The sequence below is a fragment of the Rana temporaria genome, chromosome 5 (genome assembly GCF_905171775.1).
Source record: "Rana temporaria chromosome 5, aRanTem1.1, whole genome shotgun sequence".
Classification (NCBI taxonomy): Eukaryota; Metazoa; Chordata; class Amphibia; order Anura; family Ranidae; genus Rana; species Rana temporaria.
The window spans coordinates 318,723,237-318,747,504 of NC_053493.1; positions in this window are offsets into that span (position 1 = coordinate 318,723,237).

Here is a 24,268-nt window from a genome sequence, read left to right on the forward strand (position 1 = left end):
GATGTGGCCTCTCAGTTGCTGAGGGAAGGGAGCAGAGACATGTATCTTCTCTGGGCATGTTCCATAATCCAGGGAGTTGTGCAAAAAGGAGTTAAAGGGGCTGCACGTGCATCTAACCATGGAGAGTAAATAGGTACTCCACTACAAATTAAAATTGAGTGGAAGTGCCTGAGCATTCCATGTTTTATCAGTTTATCTAATAAAGCAATTTTCAGTACTATAATGCAATCAGGCCACTGGCATCTCAAATATGTTAATAGTAAAAAGGTTAGGCCTGAGTATATAGGCCCTTTAAGATAACTTTGAGTTTGTGACTGTGGACAAAGAGAAGGCAAATTTATAAAATACCTTCTTCAGCTTTGTGTAAAGAAAATGGGGGAGCTCAAGTCTCTGATGGGGATAGCATTGACATAGCACCAAATGATCCACAGTGGCTTAGAATTGACATGGTCCAGAAACTCTCAGGCCCCATACACACGACCAAACATGTATGCTGAAACTGGTCCGCGGACCAGTTTCAGCATACATGTTCGGTCGTGTGTAGGCGCGAGCGGGTAGAATTCCAGCAAACATTTGCCTGCCGGGCCTTTTCCCAGCGGGCAAATATTCCTGGACTTGTTTTAAAACCGTCCGCTGGAATCCTGCCCGCTCAGACATGTATGGTCGTCTGTACAGACCTACCGTACATGTCGGAGTGCCCGCCGTCCCTCGCATGCATCGAATGACTTCGACGCATGCGTGGAAGCATTTAAAAGGCAGGCCCGCCCACGTCGCCGCGTCATCGCCGCGTCATCGTCGCGGCGACGGCGCGGACACGCCCCACGTATTGTTTACGCGCGGACTTCTGTACGATGGTTAGTACAGCCATCGTACAGAAGTCCCCGGGCAGACATGTACGGTGAAACCGGTCCGACGGACCGGTTTCATTGTACATGTTTGCCCGTGTGTACCTGGCCTCAGACAAAACAAAGTCACCATCTGGACCAGGTGGTTTACATTCAGGGCAGGAGGAGGGTTGGGTGGAAGGGGCTACTGCCCTGGGCGTTATCTTGTGAGGAGGGAGGGCGGTTTCCAGATTGCGAGCTGCACTATGCTCATTACACGGAGGAGAAGCTCTTCAGCAACTTGCCCAGCTATCACACTACCCCATGCCCTGAACTAAGAAACAGCCCGCACATTCATACAAAGTCATCCTGGCCGGATGGGAGTGATCACAGTCATAGCAGTGAGGGTGGGCGGAACTGGCAGATAAAGTTCACTCAGCAGCACCGATCACTGTCTACCCCAACAGTCACCAGAGCTCACCCCAGGCCAGCTAAGAAGTTCCTGAAACAAGCCATGGAAGCTGCCATTAAGGTGATGTGCTAAATTATATTTGTAAAATAAGCTGGGTTAGTGTCAGCTTGTTCTCTGTCATGGTCAGACTGTAATCAGTGCATGCAGATTCCTGTAATTATCAGTATCCAGCAACTCTGATAAGACCCAGATCGGGACAACTACACTACTACACTAGGCTCATTACAAATCTGTAATGGACATTTTTAAGGCTACATGTTTTGATTGCATAGGAGGTGAGCATCTGCAAGAACTATTTTCAAGCATGTGATCAGTTACATATTTTTTAAGGTCAGTTACAAATGTCTAAAAATCTCTCTGCAGTGGCAGAGTATAAATCAATTTGAAATTTATGTGTGTAGCTGTTAATATTTTACAAGAAATCGCGATTTTAGGATGACTAAATTTAGTCCCAGAGCTCCCCTCTACCTCTGACAGCCACCATTCCTCCCTCAGAGCCCCTTAAACTGGGTACACACAGACCAAAAATCAGCCACTTCAGTAGGGACCAGGTACATTTTGATCTGTGTGAAACTAACTGTGCATACTTTTACTTTAGACTTACACTGCAGACACAGGGACATTTTCCTTCAAAAGCACCTTATTCCAAATTCTTGCTCTGTCCCCCACATGACTTCTCGCAAACTGCAAACTGAACTTCTTATGGCTTTCTTTCAACAATGGCTTTCTTCTTGCCACTCTTCCATAAAGGCCAGATTTGTGGAGTGCACGACTAATAGTTGTCCTGAGGACAGATTCTCCCACCTGAGCTGTGGATCTCTGCAACTCCTCCAGAGTTACTTACAATGGGCCTTTTGGCTGCTTCTCTAATTAATGCTCTCCTTGCCCAACCTGACAGTTTAGGTGGACGGCCATGTCTTGTTAAGTTTGCAGTTGTGCCAAACTCTTTCCATTTTCGGATGATGGATTGAACAATGCTCCACGATATGTTCAAAGCTTGGGATATTTTTTTTTAACCTAACCCTGCTTTAAACTGATCTGCCTGGGGTTCTTTAGCCTTCATGATGCTGTTTGTTCACTAAGGTTCTCTAACAAATCTCTGAGGGCTTCACAGAACAGCTGTATTTATACTGAGATTAAGTTACACACCGGTGGACCTTATTTACTAATTAGGTGACTTCTGAAGGTAATTGGTTCCACTAGATTTTAGTTAGAGGTATCGGAGAAAAGGGGGCTGAATACTAATGCCGGCCACACTTTTCACATATGTATTTGTGAAAAAATGTAAAAAGCATTTATAATGTTACTTCCACTTCACAATTATGTGCCACTTTGTGTTGGTCCATCACATAAAATCCCAATAAAATACATTTACTTTTTTGGTTGTAACATGACAAAATGTGGAAATTTCAAGGGGTATGAATACTTTTTCAAGGCACTGAAAATAAATGTTTATTTTTCTATATATTTGTATACATATGGGATCTCCTCTTTTTTATCTTGATAAATGTGAGGAACCCATCCTCTCCTCACACTTAGAGGCTTTATACAGTATATAAATATATGTATACAGACCTAAGAATCAGTATGAGGTAAGGGGGACAATATATACTGGAGTGGTGAAACTTAATCAAATTGGGTTTTAACAGATCTCTTGGAAAATCTAAATGAATACCTAGGAACCCACTCCATGCTTACAGTAAATGTGCATGTACAGTGGATATAAAAAGTTTACACACCCCTGTTAAAATGTCAGGTTTCTGTGATGGAAAAAAATGAGACAAAGATAAACCATTTCAGAATTGTTTCCACCTTTAATGTGACATATAAACGGTAAAACTCTGTTGAACAATAAACTGAAATATTTTAGGTGGAGGGAAATAATAATAAAATAATAATAATAATATGGTTGCATAAGTGTGTAGACCATTACATTAATACTTTGTTAAAGCACCTTTTGATTTTATTACAGCACCCAGTCTTTTTTGGGTATGAGTCTATCAGCATGGCACATCTTGACTTGGCAATATTTGCCCACTTTTCTTTTAAAAAAAACATTCCAAATCTCTCAGATTGTGAGGGCATATCCTGTGCACAGCTCTCTTCAGATCACCCCACAGATTTTCAATAGGATTCAGGTCTGGGCTCTTGCTGGGCCATTCCAAAACATTAATCTTCTGGTGAAGCCACTCCTTTGTTGATTTTGTTGTATGTTTTGGGTTGTTCTAATGCTGAAAGGTGAAGTTCCTCTTCTTGTTCAGCTTTCTAGCAGAAGCCTGAAGGTTTTGTACCAACATTGACTGGTATATGGAACTGTTCATAATTCCCTCTACCTTGACTAATGCCCCTATTCCAGCTGAAGAAAAACAGCCTCAAATCATGATGCTGCCACCTCCATGCTTCACTGTGAGTATGGTTTTCTTTGTGATGATGTGCAGTGTTGTTTTTGCGCTAAATCTATTTTTTGGAATTATAGGCAAAACACATTTTCCCACATGCTTTTGGGAGACTTCAGATGTGTTTTTGCAAAATTAAGCCAGGCTTGAATATTTTTGTTAGTAATAAAAGGCTTTCATCTTGCCACTCTATCCCATAGCCCAGACATATCAAGAACATGGGAGATTGTTGTCACATGTACCACACAGCCAGTACTTGCCAGATATTCCTGCAGCTCATTTAATGTTTCTTTAGGTATAAGAAAGAAAAGGCAATTAAGAAAGTTAAATCTGGTCCTTCCATATATATTCTCTCCTCTATGTGACATTAGGTGAGGCCATGATGATTTGAGGATGGTATGTCCTAGACAGTCACGTACTTGGGGAGGGGAGGTAGACTTGGGTAGGTGGAAGGGGTTGAGAACGAAAAAATAGGGGGCAAAAAGAGAGAGAGAGAGAGCGAAAGAGCTTTTTGTGTTGAAGAGAGGGAGGTTTGGGTGGGTATGTGAAGTTGTGGGGTATGTGGTTATGTAGACTGGATGTGGGAGTGAACCTGCAATCCCACCTGGAGAATAGGAGTCCAGAAAGGATCAGCTGGATTTTCCTGAGTCTGCTGTGGGTGAGGGTTGTTGGTGACAGTTCCAAAAAAGAGATACTCTCGCATTCCTATGAGGTCGATATGGCTGAGAGATATGATAAGGGTAGATGCAAGCGAGGGGGTTAAAAGTGAGGAGTGTCCAGTAAATATGGTGGTGGTAAGGATTATTTGTGTGTAGATGCAAGGTCGTGAAATAGCAAGCTCCCTAAACCCAATTTTTAACGGCATGGTGCCAGAGTCCTTCCACTGTCCGCAGTTAAAGCGGCAAGATTACAAGCTAGAAAAAAGAAGAACAGTTAGTAAAGTGTTTTTGTTTTTGTCTTGAGGTTCTTGGGGTTCCATATATGTCTTCTGGAACAGCTGACTTTAAGTGTTCATAGTGGAGATTAGACATGTGCAGAACAAAAAAAATGTTGTTATTTGAATAACTTTGTTTGGTTGAATTTGTTTGATTCGTTACATTTTCAGAATTCGTTTTGTTTATTCGTTTTTGAATCGATTCAAAACTTTCTAATTTGAATTTGGATCAATTCGAAAAGTTTTCAAATCAATTTCAAATAGTTTTCAAATTAGATTTTTTTTTCAATTTTATATAGTTTTTGAATTCAAATAGTTTTCCAATTTCCAAAAGAAAGTAAAATAGAATAGAAGATAAAAAAATAAGATATATTTTATTTTATTCTATTCCTTGTATTTTATATTCTATTTTATTCTCTTTGGAAATTGGAAAACAATTCGAAAACAATTTGAATTCAAATTTCATCCAAATTTTTTCTTCATTATTTTGGATTCTCATCTGATTTTCCAAAAAACAAAAATTTGTCCAAATTTTAATTCAGAACGAAATGAACTGCACATGTCTAGTAGAGATTGTTGAAGCTGTGTTTCCTTGAACTGAGCTTTAAATGTCAGTTATGGATGGTGCAGGTGGTCTTGCAGTGCAGGGGGTGAGGAGGAAGAAGCTGTGCCTTTGTCTGTTTTTCCTTTTGCAAGTAGGGAGCTGTTATATTGCTGGCAAAGTTTAGCTTTTGAGATTTTATTGTAGAGGGATCTCTCTCTGCTCAATATTTGTGGTGTATGTGGGCAGCGTTTGTTCATGCTTATAAGGTGGTTAATTATTCCAATTTAGTTGTTCCTTTATAACTATATTATTTCTTATTTATTTTTGCCCAGGCATTTTGGAAAGTTGAAGTGAACTCTGTGGTGACTGTTGCCTTTCTATCATCTCAAACTAGTCTGCTGATTCTCCTCTGACATCAACAAGACATTTTCGTCCACACAACTGCCGTTTACTGGATATTTTCTTTTTTTCAGACCATTCTCCGTAAACCCTACAGATGGATGTACGTGAAAATCCCAGCAGTTTTTGAAATACCCAGACCAGCCCATCTGGCACCAACAACCATGTCAAGTTCAAAGTCTCTTAAATCCCCTTTCTTCCCCATTCTAATGCTCGGTTTGAACTTTAGCAAGTCATCATCACCACGTCTGGATGTCTAAATGCATTGAGTTGCTGCCATGTGATTGGCTTAATAGCAATGTTCAAAAGCAATTGAACAGGTGTACCCAATAAACTGCTAGTGAGTGTATATACAACAGACTCATCAGTGCAGCAGTGTTTTTTGTTCTATTTTATCCCTGTATCAACTTTCACTGGTGTAATTAAAAGGTTGTTTAACTATGATCTTGTACATTATCATTAGCTGCAGTTATTTGGAGAAGTCTGGATCATAACCTTTATTTAAGCTAACAGTGGAAAAATCTGAACTGATGAGTAGCTACTGAATGCTCCACTATTAGTATTATGACTTATCTACTGTGGTATTATAATTTGTTAGTAGTTGTGATGACATGAATTATTTTACTGCATGTGTCATCACACTTCTCAGCTCTGTTTTAAGAATATTGTAATCCAGAACCCTAATGCTTTGTTATGGTTAGAAGATTGCAAATGTTAAGAGATACTCTAGATGGAGATACTTGGATCATTTGGCTGGTATGCAGCAGTCCTAGACTATACAGTGACATCACTGAGGATCGTAACTTGCATAATACAGTAGTTCAAAACAGCATTCCAGAGCATGTAGCACAGAGATTGAAAAGTCAAAAGGCATTACGTTGATCTAGTCCTAAGAAAGCAGCACTAATGACAGAAAAAGAAAATATGTGTATATATTAAGGTTGGAAAATATTTTCTCCATGTCTGTATTACTAGTGCCTGGAAGGAAATATTTTAATAAATTAAACACAGAAATATGCTCTTTAATGACATATATTAGATTTTCTACAGAACAAGTCACCAGATAACTGCATTCTTTTCCACCTATGATAAACAAGTATTGTGAAGTCATCATGGTGGACGTACATATTCTGTTTCCTGCAACCAGGGCCGGACTTACCATTGGGCTTGACTGGGCTCAAGCCCATGGGCCCTGCCCAATAGGGGGCCCCGGATGGCAACCCCCTTCTTTTTTTTTAGAGGTCCCCAGGGGCCCGGAGGCCCCCAGGGCCCCGGACGGCAACCCCCCCTTTTTTTTATTTTTTATTTTTTTAATATATTTTATATATATATATATATATATATATATATATATATATATATATATATATATAATTATTATTATTATTATTATTAAAGGGCTCAGAGGTCCCCAGGGCCCCATGTGGCAACCCCCCCCTTTTTTATTTATTTTTTCTAAATGTTTATTTTTGTTTATATTTTTATATTTTTTATTAAAAGGCCCTGGATGGCAACCTCCCTTTTTTTATGTATTTTTTATAAATGTTTATTTTTTTTTTATTTTTTTTATTAAAGGGCCCAGAGGTTTCTTTTTTATTTTTATTAAAGGGCCCAGAGGTCCCCAGGGCCCCAGATGGCTACCCCCCTCTTTTTATATATGTATATTTTTTTTCTTTATTTCTTCTTTTTTTTGTAAAGGCCCCCCTGCTTCTCAATTTGCGGCAGGCCCCCCGCTTCTCAATTTCAGGCGGCAGCACCCCCCCCTGGTTCTCTGCTCCAGGGGGCCCATGCCTTAAGCTGTGTAAGAGGCCCCAAAATTACTGATGGCGGCCCTGCCCATACCTTCCAACACACACGGATTCTGTGGGACTTTACTGCACAGACAGCTTCTTCCCGCAGTCCCGCAAAAGGGTTAATTTTCCCGCACTGCAAGAGGAGGCAGCACAGAAGCAGGAGGAACTGGAGCGGTGTGTGGAGGACTGTGGCTGCTGAAGGGAAGAAAGCCGACAGCCGGGCTAATGACAGTCTGTGGCCCCGGCACACAGGTGAGAGGCACACCCCCCCGCTCAACAACTGCAAAACCCCCTCCAGGAAGAACCGGAGCTTTAATGCGCACCCCCCTGCTCAACAACTTTAATGCACACCCCCCCGCTCAACAACTATGATCCCCCCCTTGCTCAACATCTTTGTTCCCCCCCAATTCTCGGCTCCAGGGGGCCCCTTCAACACTCAAGCCCAGGGGCCCCCACCACCCTAAGTCCTGCCCTGCCTGCAACCATAACATAAGGAAATAGCTTAATCGTTGCACATTTATGTCTACGAAGGTCTTCTTCCATTGTTGAAAAATAGTGGCAGGGTTCCAGGTTAGGACTGTATGGTGGATGTGGTAGGGTTTTGACAGATCCAGATCACATGGCAAGTCGCACCCCATTGCTGGCAATGGAACCATTCATATTACCGCAACTCATGTCACAGCATGTTTTTTATATATTTTATATATATATATATATATATATATATATATATATATATATATATATATATATATATATATATATATATATATATATAATTATTATTATTATTAAAGGGCCCAGAGGTCTCCAGGGCCCCCGGATGGCAACCCCCCTTTTTTTATTATTAAAGGGCTCAGAGGTCCCCAGGGCCCCATGTGGCAACCCCCCCTTTTTTTTATTTATTTTTTCTAAATGTTTATTTTTTTATTTTTGTTTATATTTTTGTATTTTTTATTAAAAGGCCCTGGATGGCAACCTCCCTTTTTTTATGTATTTTTTATAAATGTTTATTTTTTTTATTTTTTTTTTTTATTAAAGGGCCCAGATGTTTCTTTTTTCTTTTTATTAAAGGGCCCAGGGGTCCCCAGGGCCCCAGATGGCTACCCCCCTCTTTTTATATATGTATATTTTTTTTTCTTTATTTCTTCTTTTTTTTGTAAAGGCCCCCCCGCTTCTCAATTTCAGGCGACAGCACCCCCCCCTGGTTCTCTGCTCCAGGGGGCCCATGCCTTAAGCTGCGTAAGAGGCCCCAAAATTACTGATGGCGGCCCTGCCCATACCTCCCAACACGCACGGATTCTGTGGGACTTTCCCGCACAGACAGCTTCTTCCCGCAGTCCCGCAAAAGGGTTAATTTTCCCGCACTGCAAGAGGAGGCAGCACGGAAGCAGGAGGAACTGGAGCGGTGTGTGGAGGACTGTGGCTGCTGAAGGGAAGAAAGCCGACAGCCGGGCTAATGACAGTCTGTGGCCCCGGCACACAGGTGAGAGGCACACCCCCCCCGCTCAACAACTGCAAAACCCCCTCCAGGAAGAATCGGAGCTTTAATGCGCACCCCCCCTGCTCAACAACTTTAATGCACACCCCCCCGCTCAACAACTATGATCCCCCCCTTGCTCAACATCTTTGTTCCCCCCCAATTCTCGGCTCCAGGGGGCCCCTTCAACACTCAAGCCCAGGGGCCCCCACCACCCTAAGTCCTGCCCTGCCTGCAACCATAACATAAGGAAATAGCTTAATCGTTGCACATTTATGTCTACGAAGGTCTTCTTCCATTGTTGAAAAATAGTGGCAGGGTTCCAGGTTAGGACTGTATGGTGGATGTGGTAGGGTTTTGACAGATCCAGATCACATGGCAAGTCGCACCCCATTGCTGGCAATGGAACCATTCATATTACCGCAACTCATGTCACAGCATGTTTTTTATATATTTTATATATATATATATATATATATAATTATTATTATTATTATTAAAGGGCCCAGAGGTCTCCAGGGCCCCCAGATGGCAACCCCCCTTTTTTTATTATTAAAGGGCTCAGAGGTCCCCAGGGCCCCATGTGGCAACCCCCCCTTTTTTTTATTTATTTTTTCTAAATGTTTATTTTTTTATTTTTGTTTATATTTTTATATTTTTTATTAAAAGGCCCTGGATGGCAACCTCCCTTTTTTTATGTATTTTTTATAAATGTTTATTTTTTTTATTTATTTTTTTATTAAAGGGCCCAGATGTTTCTTTTTTATTTTTATTAAAGGGCCCAGGGGTCCCCAGGGCCCCAGATGGCTACCCCCCTCTTTTTATATATGTATATTTTTTTTTATTTATTTCTTCTTTTTTTTGTAAAGGCCCCCCCGCTTCTCAATTTCAGGCGACAGCACCCCCCCCTGGTTCTCTGCTCCAGGGGGCCCATGCCTTAAGCTGCGTAAGAGGCCCCAAAATTACTGATGGCGGCCCTGCCCATACCTCCCAACACGCACGGATTCTGTGGGACTTTCCCGCACAGACAGCTTCTTCCCGCAGTCCCGCAAAAGGGTTAATTTTCCCGCACTGCAAGAGGAGGCAGCACGGAAGCAGGAGGAACTGGAGCAGTGTGTGGAGGACTGTGGCTGCTGAAGGGAAGAAAGCCGACAGCCGGGCTAATGACAGTCTGTGGCCCCGGCTGTCGGCACAGGTGAGAGGCGCACCCCCCCGCTCAACAACTGCAAAACCCCTTCCAGGAAGAACCGGAGCTTTAATGCGCACCCCTCCTGCTCAACAACTTTAATGTGCACCCCCCCGCTCAACAACTATGATCCCCCCTTGCTCAACATCTTTGCCCCCCCCAATTCTCGGCTCCAGGGGGCCCCTTCAACACTCAAGCCCAGGGGCCCCCACCACCCTAAGTCCTGCCCTGCCTGCAACCATAACATAAGGAAATAGCTTAATCGTTGCACATTTATGTCTACGAAGGTCTTCTTCCATTGTTGAAAAATAGTGGCAGGGTTCCAGGTTAGGACTGTATGGTGGATGTGGTAGGGTTTTGACAGATCCAGATCACATGGCAAGTCGCACCCCATTGCTGGCAATGGAACCATTCATATTACCGCAACTCATGTCACAGCATGTTTTTTATATATTTTATATATATATATATATATATATATATATATAATTATTATTATTATTATTATTAAAGGGCCCAGAGGTCTCCAGGGCCCCCGGATGGCAACCCCCTTTTTTATTATTATTAAAGGGCTCAGTGGTCCCCAGGGCCCCATGTGGCAACCCCCCCCCTTTTTTTATTTATTTTTTCTAAATGTTTATTTTTTTTATTTATTTTTTTATTAAAGGGCCCAGAGGTTTCTTTTTTATTTTTATTAAAGGGCCCAGAGGTCCCCAGGGCCCCAGATGGCTACCCCCCTCTTTTTATATATGTATATTTTTTTCTTTATTTCTTCTTTTATTTGTAAAGGCCCCCCGCTTCTCAATTTGCGGCAGCCCCCCCCACTTCTCAATTTCTAGCGGCAGCACCCCCCCCCCTGGTTCTCTGCTCCAGGGGGCCCATGCCTTAAGCTGTGTAAGAGGCCCCAAAATTACTGATGGCGGCCCTGCCCATACCTCCCAACACGCACGGATTCTGTGGGACTTTCCCGCACAGACAGCTTCTTCCCGCAGTCCCGCAAAAGGGTTAATTTTCCCGCACTGCAGGAGGAGGCAGCACGGAAGCAGGAGGAACTGGAGCAGTGTGTGGAGGACTGTGGCTGCTGAAGGGAAGAAAGCCGACAGCCGGGCTAATGACAGTCTGTGGCCCCGGCTGTCGGCACAGGTGAGAGGCACACCCCCCCGCTCAACAACTGCAAAACCCCCTCCAGGAAGAACCGGAGCTTTAATGCGCACCCCCCCTGCTCAACAACTTTAATGCGCACACCCTCCCGCTCAACACCTATGATCCCCCCCCTTGCTCAACATCTTTGTCCCCCCCCCCCAATTCTCGGCTCCAGGGGGCCCCTTCAACACTCAAGCCCAGGGGCCCCCACCACCCTAAGTCCTGCCCTGCCTGCAACCATAACATAAGGAAATAGCTTAATCGTTGCACATTTATGTCTACGAAGGTCTTCTTCCATTGTTGAAAAATAGTGGCAGGGTTCCAGGTTAGGACTGTATGGTGGATGTGGTAGGGTGGTAAAATATCTCAACTGCTTACGAAGCGGCACTCATCAGATGCTATAAAAGGTCAGCCACGCTTTGTCATACAATTTAGATACTTCCTCCTTGCCACCTTTTGCACAGCAAAAGAACAGTGGTCTCATCAGCACAAATATCACTATAAACAGCTTGCGGTTGGTGGGAATTTTTAATTGGAGCAATACCAGCCATTGTTAGAAACTCAATTACAGCACATTACTTAAAACCGAGTTCCAACCATAAGTAGAAACTCCGCTTTCTGACTCCTCCCTCCTCTGATGCCACATTTGGCACCTTTCAGGGGGAGTGAGTATCTGTTTTTGACAGGTACCTGTCCCCACTTCTGGGAGATTGCGGCGTGATCACTCAAAAGTTCGGCCCCCTTCCTCCTGTGAATTCCGCTGGGCCATTCAGAAAGCTCAGCATACATGCAAAGTGGGGAACTGGCTGTTGAGCCACAAGGTTACTACGAATGGTAGCAGCAGCACCTGAGAGCTGATGGAAACATCGGCTGGGGTGCAGACATCGCTGGATTCCAGGTCAGGTAAGTGTCCTAATATTAAAAGTCAGCAGCTACAGTATGTGTACAGTATGTGTAGCTGCTGACTTTACATTTTTTACTGGGGTAACGGAACCCTAATTAGCTGACTCTTGGGAATTAATTTGAATACCCCAGGTAGGTGGAAACTACTGAAATGCAAAAGTTGATTACGATCAGTCATGAGTAAATCATTACTATGTCTCCCATTTACCACACTGATACATGTATCCAAGAAGGGTATTTTTTCTTGACTATAAATCATATTAAACTCCGGACCAGGTATCAAATTATTAATATAGGTATTAAATAATGATAAAGTGTTCAAGTCCCCCCCCCCCCCATATCGCTAACACATCATACAAAAATCTGAACCAACGTTTAGAATTGTCGTTGAATAAAAAGCTGTTAAAAATCAAAGATTCTTCATTTGCATATGGGGTGTCCCTAATTTGTAGATAGTGAATTTCTTTGAATAGGAAAACATTTTCCTCTAATACAATCTGCAATAATTGCATCAAGAGATCAATTTGTGTTGTTTTGTATACCCGTGATGCAATTAGGAGGCGGCGACAGGCTTCTATACCAAATTCATGTGATATTATGGTGCATAAACTTGAAATATCCCAAGTGACCAGTATTGAGTCTGCAGAAACAGCTAAATCATATGAATCACGTATTTAACAACTTTATTTGTCTAGTAAGAGGTGAAAGACATTTGTCCAAATATCTATCCAATGGGGCTGTAACAGACTCAGCATCAGACACTAGGGGGCGACCTGGAGAATCATTTAGATTTTTTTGAATCTTGGGTAATATTTATATGACAGGTGTAATGGGAAAATCTGCTATTAAATATGACTGTGTGTGGCTGTCAATGATTTTCGTCATCCAGTACCCGTTTAACCAATTTTTAATTGTATATTTTATGCAAAATATTGGATTCTCATCTAGACTAATGTACGTTTGTTGATCTGTTAATTGTCTCATTATTTCTTTCTCATATTTCACAGTATCCATAATATCGGCAGGATTGATAGTTATATCTCACCTAACTGACAGGGAGCCCAGTGCCAGTTTTTCTTCATGATTCTAATTATTTTGAGAATGATCTATTATTGATCTTGTAAGGAAGCCTTGATTTCCTGCTCAGTTTTCTTTATATATAATTCAACTGTTGCTGCCGAAGTAGGCGCTGCAATCTGACAGGGTAGCGCATGGGGGGATCAGAAGTAGGCAGAACAAGGAGGAAGATTGGTGCGGGGGAAGAAATTACAGGAATGATGCCCTGTGTCTGTGTCTCTCCCTGCAGGCGGGAGGGAGAGAAACCAACTTTCAGCAGCTGCTGAGAGCCGCACAGGGCATCTTTCTGTATCTGCACTTCCACCCGACCACACCCATTCCTCCTGCTGTTTGGGCCCCCATGTGTGCCCGGGTCCCCTACAGGAGGACTGGTGGTCCCCCCTATCAGCCCTCAGGATGCTGAAGACCCCTTGTATAGTGACCAATCCCTTCTGTGCCCACACTAGCAGCTCCACCCCCTGTACACACACATCATGGTGCTAGATAGGTGTGTGTGAAGCTGCAGCAGGCGAAAACTTCAATTGGAGGACACTGGAGAATGCAAAATTGGTGAGTCCACTGTCCTAACTTGACAAATGCATATGTCCCTCTCCTATGCTGCTCTTACTACTCTTACTATAAAAGACTGCCACTCCTATGAAAAGCAATCGCACATGGATTGCTTTTCAGAGGTACTTGACAGGAGGTGAGGAGGCTATATGTCGCCTCCTTACCACCAGGTTTAACCCCCCTAAATGCTGCATCACCTCCACCACACCCACATGCATTGCACATGGTTGTTGGAGGGTTGCAGCACAGACACTTTCATTTAACCACTTGCTCACTGGGCACGTATACCCCCCTCCTGCCCAGGCGAAATTTCAGCTTACCTGTAGTTATAAAGAGTATCTCCTAAACCTTACAGGTTTAGGAGATATTCCCCCCGCAATGCGCAATGCGTCGCTGACTGCAGCAGCGCATGCGCAGCGGGGATCCTCGGCTAAAGGGCCGGCAGCCGCCGGACCTTGCCGGAGAGAAGTCTCCCACGCGCATGCACGGGAGTGACGACATCGCCACTCCAGCCAATCACAGCGCTGGAGCGGCGATACCTGGAAGACACGCTGAGGAAAGATGACATCTCCCTCGGCGTGGACCAGGTAAGTTCCTCTCACCTCGTTCCAAGGTAAGTATTACATAATCGGCTAGTATGCGGTGCATACTAGCTGATTATGGCTTTTGCTTTTCAGGTTTAAAAAAATAAATAAAGTTCAATTGGCCACAGTGCTGTGAATGTAGTGGTGTGAGCTGGACATACCAGAGATGAGGCATTGCCTTGTCATGTGGTGAGACGGTGCTGGAATAACCACCCACCACAGTCCCACTGTATATGAACATACCTTAACTGGTAGCAACCCATCCACCGTAGTTTTATTGAGGGTTGGCGGCATAGTAATTCTATTGTGCCATCTTTATTTGTATAGCACAGAGATGTAACTAGAACCTTTATGGCCCCTGTGCAAGAAACCATGAAGGGCTTCCCCGACCCCCGGGCTTCCAGTTCTGAGAGGGCATCCATGGACATTCGCCCAGAACCCTGTTTCCCATGTGCCCCCTGGAGCACACATCCAACACTCTCTGTGACTGCTGTGTCCTTTGGACACAGCTGATCACAGTAAAGGACCAACCATAGTGGCCCTTTTCCATGTGATCAGCTGAACAGATGTTAACAGAATTGCCGGTTATATCAGCAGTCCTTTCCTCACACGCTTTGTCTGTGTGAGGAAAGGAGAGCCTTTAATTTGCAAGACTGTCTGTACACTGTTTACACTGCCCTTATTATCAGTGCAACCCCATCAGTGCCACCTGTCAGTGCCCATCAGTGCCACCTATCAGTGCTTATCAGTGCTGCCTATCAGTGCTGCCTATCAGTGCCGCCCATCAGTTCCACCTATCAATGTTCTTTAATGCCGCCTATCAGTGCCCATCAGTGCTCATCAATGCCCATCAGTGCAGCCTATCTGAGATGCCTATCAGTGCTCATAAATGCAGCATATCAGTTCCACCCATCAGTGCCTCCCTAAGCAGAATTCTGAGCTAAGGGCATCTCTCTCATACAGTGCAGAGTCTGCACTGCAGGAAATGTGAAGCTAAGCAGCAGAATTTAATCATTCACACTCACGTTGGTGCACACAGGAGGAGAGGGGCTGGAAGGAGAAGGAGCAGATCGGCTTTCTCTCTTCCCATCTATGCAAGGGTAGAGGGGGACTGTCATTCCAGGTTCTGGGCTGTATGAGAGAGACGTCCGACAGTGGCAGAACGGCAGGGCCTGGTCACCTTTGTGACCCGGGTAGTTCCACCACTGGTATAACAACATAGTGTGTGTGTAGGGTGAAATTTTTGTTCTTAAAAACTTTTTATATGGTTTGGATAGTTGTGTTGATTAGTGTTTGATTTATAGCACATTTTCTTATTGTTTTAAAATCAATTTTATTGAAAGCACTAGGAAATATAAGCTCAAATTGATCAACTATTTATACTATCATTCTTGAGAGTAAATTGGAGAAGGCTTGTAGGGGCCCCAGTGCATTACTTTGCCCAGGGGCCCATGATGCTATTAAGATTGCTCTGCCTTTCATACTACAGAAACACTTTCTTCTTTTCTGCAGATAGAAAAAAAAATCTCTTGTAGGCCAACAGTGCTAGAACAGACAGAGAAACACACAGTTTGATCTCAGTATGAAATTAGAATTGACATATGGTTTTGTTTGTTATTTGTCATTCACAAGCAAAAACAAAATGAATCAAGCTCTGTGGTTTGACTTGAAGTTCTCTCCATGTAAAACCACAGAATGTCATGCCATTCCGTAATGCTTAACATAGCATTCAAAACATTTTTGCAGCTTGTAAACTAATCTTGACCATTTAGTAAAATCCATATTTTAATTAGATGTATTTTTCTTCCATGTTAACTCATAAAAGTCAAATATTAATGTTATTAGTCTTATTTTGACAGTACAACGAGCAATGCTGACATGTAGAACACTAACTCATAGCAATGATCAAACTTCAGATTGCTGTAGTCAGGTCAGATAAGAGAGAGTTATGGATTGTTTAATATGTTTTGGACATCATCATGACTCTGTTTATGCTGTCTAATTGAATAAATGGTTTTGTCTTTGTAAACATGAAGACAAGAGTTGAGCTTACCGTATCTGGCTTTGGTTCGATGCTAGTTCAACGAACTTTACTGAAGTTTGGGTACTGAATCCCAACAGCACTGAAGTTAATGGGAGCCCGATTATAAAAAGTAGAAATTGCCATTTTCTAGGCTAATAGGCAAGGAATTGTCAAGCAAATGATTTGATGGACTGGGCACTGCCTTGGGAAATATGTAACAAAGCACTCAAAAAATATTAAATTTGTTTGGCCGGGACCAGCAATTTTAATGCTCTAAGTGAAACATTAAAAATTCAAAACTAATTTAAATAACATGGTTGGAGGATGCCTTAAATCTGCCTATTTGCATCTGTACGATGCATACAACCTACATAATTAGATGACGCGAATGACGAGGGATTTACATTGTGGGACTATTTTATTTTATTAAAAGACATGACAAAAAGCATCAGTGTATTTATTTACAGTTTACTTTATTTGTGAATGAGTAGGGGTAACCGTTCACCATACAAAAAAAATAGTTACTTCCAGCGCTAATAAGTCTTCCAAGGTATGGCGTAACAGATATCAGATAAAATTATGGTGTGAAAGGTATACATGGTATCCCAAAGCTAGGTGGATGCTGCCTTCCTCAGATGGGGTAATCTGAAAGGAACTACAGTTGCAATAAAAAGTATGTGAACCCTTTTGGAATGCTATGGGTTTCTGCACAAATTGGTCATAAAATGTGATCTGATCTTCATCTAAGCCACAACAATAGACAATCACAGTAGGCTTAAACTAATAATACACAAATAAGTAAATGTTACCATGTTTTTATTGAACACACCATGTAAACATTCACAGTGCAGGTGTAAAAAGTATGTGAACCCTTGGATTTAATAACTGGTTGAACCTCCTTTGGCAGCATAACTTCAACCAAACATTTCCTGTAGTTGCAGGTCAGACGTGCATAACGGTCAGGAGTAATTCTTGACCATTCCTCTTTCCAGAACTGTTTCAGTTCAGCAATATTCTTGAGATGTCTGGTGTGAATCGCTTTCTTGAGATCATGCAACATCATCTCAATCGGGGTGAGGTCAGGACTCTGACTGGGCCACTCCAGAAGGCGTATTTTCTTCTGTTTAAGCCATTCTGTTGTTGATTTACGTCTATGCTTTGGGTCGTTGTCCTGTTGCAACACCCATCTTCTGTTGAGCTTCAGCTGTTGGACAGATGGCCTTAAGATCTCCTGTATAATGTCTTGATAAACTTGGGAAATTATTTTTCCTTCAATGATAGCGATCTGTCCAGGCCCTGATGCAGCAAAGCAGCCCCAAACCATGATGCCCCCACCACCATACTTCACAGTAGGGATGAGGTTTTGATGTTGGTGTGCTGTGCCTCTTTTTCTCCACACATAGTGTTGTGTGTTTCTTCCAAACAACTCAACTTTGGTTTCATCTGTCCACAGAATATTTTGCCAGTACTGCTTTGGAACATCCAGGTGCTCTTGTGCAAACTGTAAACATGCAGCAATGTTTTTTTTTGGACAACTGTGGCTTCCACTGTGGTATCCTCCTGTGAAATACATTCTTGTTTAGTGTTTTACGTATCGTAGATTCGCTAACAGGGATGTTAGCATATGCCAGAGACTTTTGTAAGTCTTTAGCTAATACTCTAGGATTCTTGTTCACCTCATTGAGCAGTCTGCGCTGTGCTGTTGAAGTCATCTTTATAGGACGGCCACTCCTAGGGAGAGTAGCAGCAGTGCTGAACTTTCTCCATTTATAGATAATTTGTCTTACCCGGGACTGATGAACAGCAAGGCTTTTGGAGATACTTGTATAACCCTTTCCAGCTTGATGCAAGTCAACAATTCTTAATAGTAGGTCTTCTGAGAGCTCTTTTGTGTGAGGCATCATTCACATCAGGCAATGCTTCTTGTGAAAAACAAACCCAGAACTGGTGTGTGTTTTTTATAGGACAGAACAGCTGTAACCAACACCTCCCATCTCATCTCATTGATTGGAGTGAGGTGTCAGCCAACAGGAGTCCAATTAGCTCTTGGAGATGTCATTAGTCTAGGGGTTCATATACTTTTTCCACCTGCACTGTGAATGTTTACATGGTGTGTTCAATAAAAACATGGTAACATTTAATTTTCTGTGTGTTATTAGTTTAAGCAGACTGTGATTGTCTATTGTTGTGACTTAGATGAAGATCAGATCACATTTTGTGACCAATTTGTGCAGAAATTCATATCATTCTAAAAGGGTTCACATACTTTTTATTGCAACTGTACAAGAAAAACGCATTTCGGGGGTGCAGGGCCTATTTCTGAGGAAGGGGGTTTTGCACCGAAATGCGTTAGCTGTACCCCGTGTTCTGTGCATGTCCATGCACTGTGTTTATGGCCTTTTGTCAGTTGCATTTTGTGAGTAGCCGCTTTTACACAAAAAAATCTTATTATTAAATTATCTCTGGTAATGCACAAGGTGTGCGCGTAACCGTTTACCATATCATGGTTTCTTACCTCTCCAGATAAATGTATTAATATTTCTTTGGATCTGCTCAATGGTCCGTTGGGAGAAAAAACACAGGCAAGGTTCTGAAATAATGGAGTAGCATCTTTATAGCTGTGACTCTTCCCAAAAAGGAGATATGATAGGTGGACCACAATTTTAGCCATTGTTTGACTCTTGAAAATGCTAGTAGGTAATTAGTGTTATACAAAGCCTGTAATGAGGGGGCCAGACATACCCCCAAATACTACAGTCAGATATGGAAAAGCCAAAGGAATCTCGGATATTAGTTATAATATTGTGGGGGATATTTATTGGTAAGGCAGAGCATTTGGTCAAATTGACTCCCAGTTCAGATAAACCATAGAACAGATACTAAGCTTGGAAGAGACACCACTGGGTCAGGTAAGAACATGAGTACACCGTCAGCGTACATACTTATTTTAAATTCCTCTTCTCCTTTTTTATAACCCTAATGCCCTGTACACACGATCGGTCCATCCGATGAAAACGGTCTGATGGATTTTTCCATCAGTTATCCGATGAAGCTGACTGATGATCAGTCGTGCCTACACACCATCGGTTAAAAAAACGATCGTGTCAGAACGCCGTTACGTAAACCACATACGACGGCACTATAAAGGGAAAGTTCAAATCCAATGGCGCCACCCTTGGGGCTGCTTTAGCTGATTTTGTGTAAGTAAAAGACGATTTGCGCTTTTCTGTCTGTTACAGCGTGATGAATGTGCTATCTCCATAACGAACGCTAGTTCGTCCCCTAATTTAGTCTGAGAATGCTTGGATTTTTAACCGATCGACGTGCCAACAGACGATCTTTTTTTTTCTATCGGTTAGTAAACCATCAGATAATTTTAAAACAAGTTCCTATTTTTTAAACCGATGGTTAAAAAACCGATGGGGCCCACACACGATCGGTTAGTCTGATGAAAACGGTCCATCAGACCGTTTTTCATCAGACAAACCGATCGTGTGTACGCGGCATTAATGTTGGGATTAGCCTTAATCGCTCTGGCAAAGGGCTCTATGGCCAAGGCAAAAATGAATGGTTACAGAGGGAAACCCTGTTGTGTACCTCTACCTAGAGAAAAATAATCAGAAGAACAGCCAGGTAGCTTGATGTGGGTATGGGTGTTATGGTAGAGGGCCTTGAATCCATATACAAAATCGGCACTCAACCCAAATTTAGCTAGAATGCTATCCATATATGGCAGCAACATGCTGTCAAATGCCTTATGTATGTCCAGGCCCAAGATCAGAACTCTACGAGAGAAAAGGTCAGTGTCTTGGATGATGTTGGAGGCTAGGCAGATATTGTCCGTAATCTGTCTGGAGGGGATAAAGCCTGTTTGTTTTGGGGCTATTAGTGATTAAATAATAGGTGCAAGAAGGTCTGCTGAAAGCCAACCTAAAAGTCGTTATTAAGGACTGATATCGGCCTGTAATTTTGAAGGAGAGTGTGATCCTTATTTGGTTTTGGGATAAGTGTCATATTAGCATAAAGCATCTCATCGGAGAGTTTGTTGCCTTGGAGAATATAATTAAAAAGACTAGAAAGCTTGGGGAGCGACTGATGTGCACTGATGAGGCAACACTGAAGGGCACTGATGGGGTGGCACTGATGAGGAGGCATTAATATGCAGCACTGATGGGCACTGATATGCAGCACTAATATGTGTCACTGATGGGCACTGATAGGTGGCATTGATGGGCACTGATAGGCAGCACTGATGGGCAGCACTGATGGACGGCACTGGGCACTGATGGGTACTGATAGGTATGCACTGATGGTCACTGAAAGGCAGCACTCATTGGCATAACTGATGGGCACAGATTGGCCTCACTGATGGACACATACTGGTGTCACTGATGGGCACAGACTGGTGACACTGATTGGCACAAGGGCACTGATGATCAGTGTCCTGATTACCTTTTCACGCCTTCCCTGTGATTAGATGCCGCTGATCAGCTCTCCTCACTTCACACAGTGTAAGGCGAGGAGAGACAATAAACGGACACAGCCAATCACATGGGCACATGATTTGCCAGGATCGAGGTCGCGCCCTTTCTCATGAACATGGTGCGCCCGCAATCGATATGCGCCCCTACGGACATGCAATTACGGCTAATCTAGCCATCATATGTCTAGAACGAGAGCCGCACTGCTCCGCCGTCATTTGATGGTGGGCGGGCAGCAAGTGGTCAAAACATGTCAACACAACATTTTTTTTCCCAAACCATCCCCCTCAAATTTTTTAAATACAGCTGTCAGCCTGGATTCCCTGGCTAATGGCTGAATGGCTGGGCAGGGATGAATCATGGTTGTTAGGACGGTGAGAGCTTCTGGCTTTCTACCAACCTCCCTGAGGGGAAGCTGTCCTCTTTAGCAGCCATAGAATTACCACTACTAAATGTTTAATTTCCCTCTGCTGCTGCAGGTTAATTTTTACTGAACACCAATTTAACTTGCCCGTTTGCAAGACCTCCATAAAAGCAAAATGTTTTGACTAAATTATCACCTCATCCTTAACCACTTAAGGACCGGACCAATATGCTGCTAAATGACCCAAGGGGTTTTTACAATTCGGCACTGCGTTGCTTTAACAGACAATTGTGCGGTCGTGCGACGTGGCTCCCAAACAAAATTGGCGTCCTTTTTTCCCCACAAATAGAGCTTTCTTTTGGTGGTATTTGATCACCTCTGCGGTTTTTATTTTTTGCGCTATAAACAAAAATAGAGCGACAATTTTGAAAAAAATTCAATATTTTTTTACTTTTTGCTATAATAAATATCCCCCAAAAACATATCTAAAAAAAATAGTTTTCCTCAGTTTAGGCCGATACGTATTCTTCTACCTATTTTTGGTAAAAAAAATCGCAATAGCGTTTACAAAATAGGGGATAGTTTTATTATTTTATTTTTTTACTACTAATGGCGGCGATCAGCGATTTTTTTCATGACTGCGACATTACGGCGGACACTTCGGACAATTTTGACACATTTTTGGGACCATTGTCATTTTCACAGCAAAAAATGCATTTAAATTGCATTGTTTATTGTGAAAATGACAGTTGCAGTTTGGGAGTTAACCACAGGGGGCGCTGTAGGAGTTAGGGTTCACCTAGTGTGTGTTTACAACTGTAGGGGGGTGTGGCTGTAGGACTGACGTCATCGATCGAGTCTCCCTATAAAAGGGATCACTCGATCAATGCAGCCGCCACAGTGAAGCACGGGGAAGCACGGCTCTCCCCGTTCTTCAGCTCCGGGGAGCGATCGCGACGGAGCGGCTATAAACGAATAGCCGCGCCGTCGTCCCGGATCGCTCCCCGCGGGAATCCGACCGCCGCATGTAGCGCGGGGGGGGTCCCGATCGGACACCCGGCCCACGTCTAGGCAGGGACGTACAGGTACGCCAATGTGCCTGTACGTGCCATTCTGCCGACGTACATATACATGCGGCGGTCTGGAAGTGGTTAATGACGGCAATAGGCCTGTTTACTAACGATTAAAGGGGTAACTCCATTTTCATGAAAAAAAATGTAATTGCAAAAAAAATTATAATAATATAGCATATACAATTGCGACACAGGTCATATTATAATTAAATATTGTTAAAAGTCACCTTTCCTTTTCAATCTATAGCTCTGTAATTGTCTGTGAAATGCAGTGCAATATGGCTACCTGGAGGTGTTCTCTACACAGAATGTATGCTGAACGCCCCCCCCCCCCAAGATATGTGATTTTCTGCAATTAGCTCATAGATTTTCCCAGAAGTCTGCACTAAGATACAAGTCAGATATCAGGTATCATCTGCAGCAAAAAAAAAAAATTTGATCAGATACTCCCAATAGGAAATCACATCTAAAGGGATGCAAACCCTGCACTTTTTCTCATAGAGCTTTGCAGGTGCAGCAAGTGGTTGATAATAAACCAACCACTCCCATTATATTCACTTCTGCACATGAACACACAGGGATTTCTTCAGATTAACAAAAGGTAGTAATCTGCAACAAAGTTTGTCAAAATCCTTGTAATGTACATAGATCACCCAAAGGGGAATGTTTTTTTTCCTTAAGGGCATATGCTGGTATTATATGCGAACAAGCAGATCATGTCCTCACAGCATTTACTATGCAACAGCGATGTTTGTGGACATTTGAATGCATGGTGGATTTTTTAAAGAGTGTGGTTTGCAATGGGGTGACTACTCTGGCATCCTAACATATGCAGCTTAGCAGTGGTGCACATAAAAAATTTGACCATTGTCACATATGCATCTCATGTAGGAACAAAACCACAACATTTTCATATTGATAGCTTAACCACTTAAGCCCCGGACCATATTGCTGCCTAAAGACCCAAGGGGTTTTTACAGTTCGGGACTGCGTCGCTTTAACAGACAATTGCGCGGTCGTGCAACGTGGCTCCCAAACAAAATTGGCGTCCTTTTTTCCCCACAAATAGAGCTTTCTTTTGGTGGTATTTGATCACCTCTGCGGTTTTTATTTTTTGCACTATAAACAAAAATAGAGTGACAATTTTGAAAAAAATGCAATATTTTTTACTTTTTGCTGTAATAAATATCCCCCAAAAACATATATAAATTTTGTTTTTCCTCAGTTTAGGCCGATACGTATTCTTATACCTATTTTTGGTAAAAAAAAACGCAATAATCGTTTATCGGTTGGTTTGCGCAAAATTTATAGCGTTTACAAAATAGGGGATAGTTTTTTTGCATTTTTATTTTTTTTATTTTTTTTACTACTAATGGTGGCGATTTTTTTCGTGACTGCGACATTATGGCGGACACTTCGGACAATTTTGACACATTTTTGGGACCATTGTCATTTTCACAGCAAAAAATGCATTTAAATTGCATTCTTTATTGTGAAAATGACAGTTGCAGTTTGGGAGTTAAACACAGGGGGCGCTGTAACATTTAGGGATCACCTAGTGTGTGTTTACTAGTGTAGGGGGGTGTGGCTGTAGGAATGACATCATCGATCGGGCCTTCCCTATAAAGGGAATCACCCGATCGATGCGCCATCACAGTGAAGCACGGGGAAGCCGTGTTTACACACGGCTCTCCCCGTTCTTCAACTCCGGGGAGCGATCGCGACGGAGCGGCTATAAACAAATAGCCACGCCGTTGTCCCGGATCGCTCCCTGAGCGGACCCGACCTCCGCATGTACCGGGGGGGGGGGGGGGGCCCGATCGGACCCCCCACCCACGTCTAGCAGAGGACGTACAGGTACGTGATTGTGCCTGTCCGTGCCATTCTGCCGACGTAAATGTACATGAGGAGGTCGGGAAGTGGATAATAAAAAACATATTGTACAGTGTGCTTGGAAAATCACAGAGCATAGATGGAGACATGCTCTTTGGGGTGCACAGCTAATCAGCGCATGTACACATTTTCATTTGCCTATACATGCAC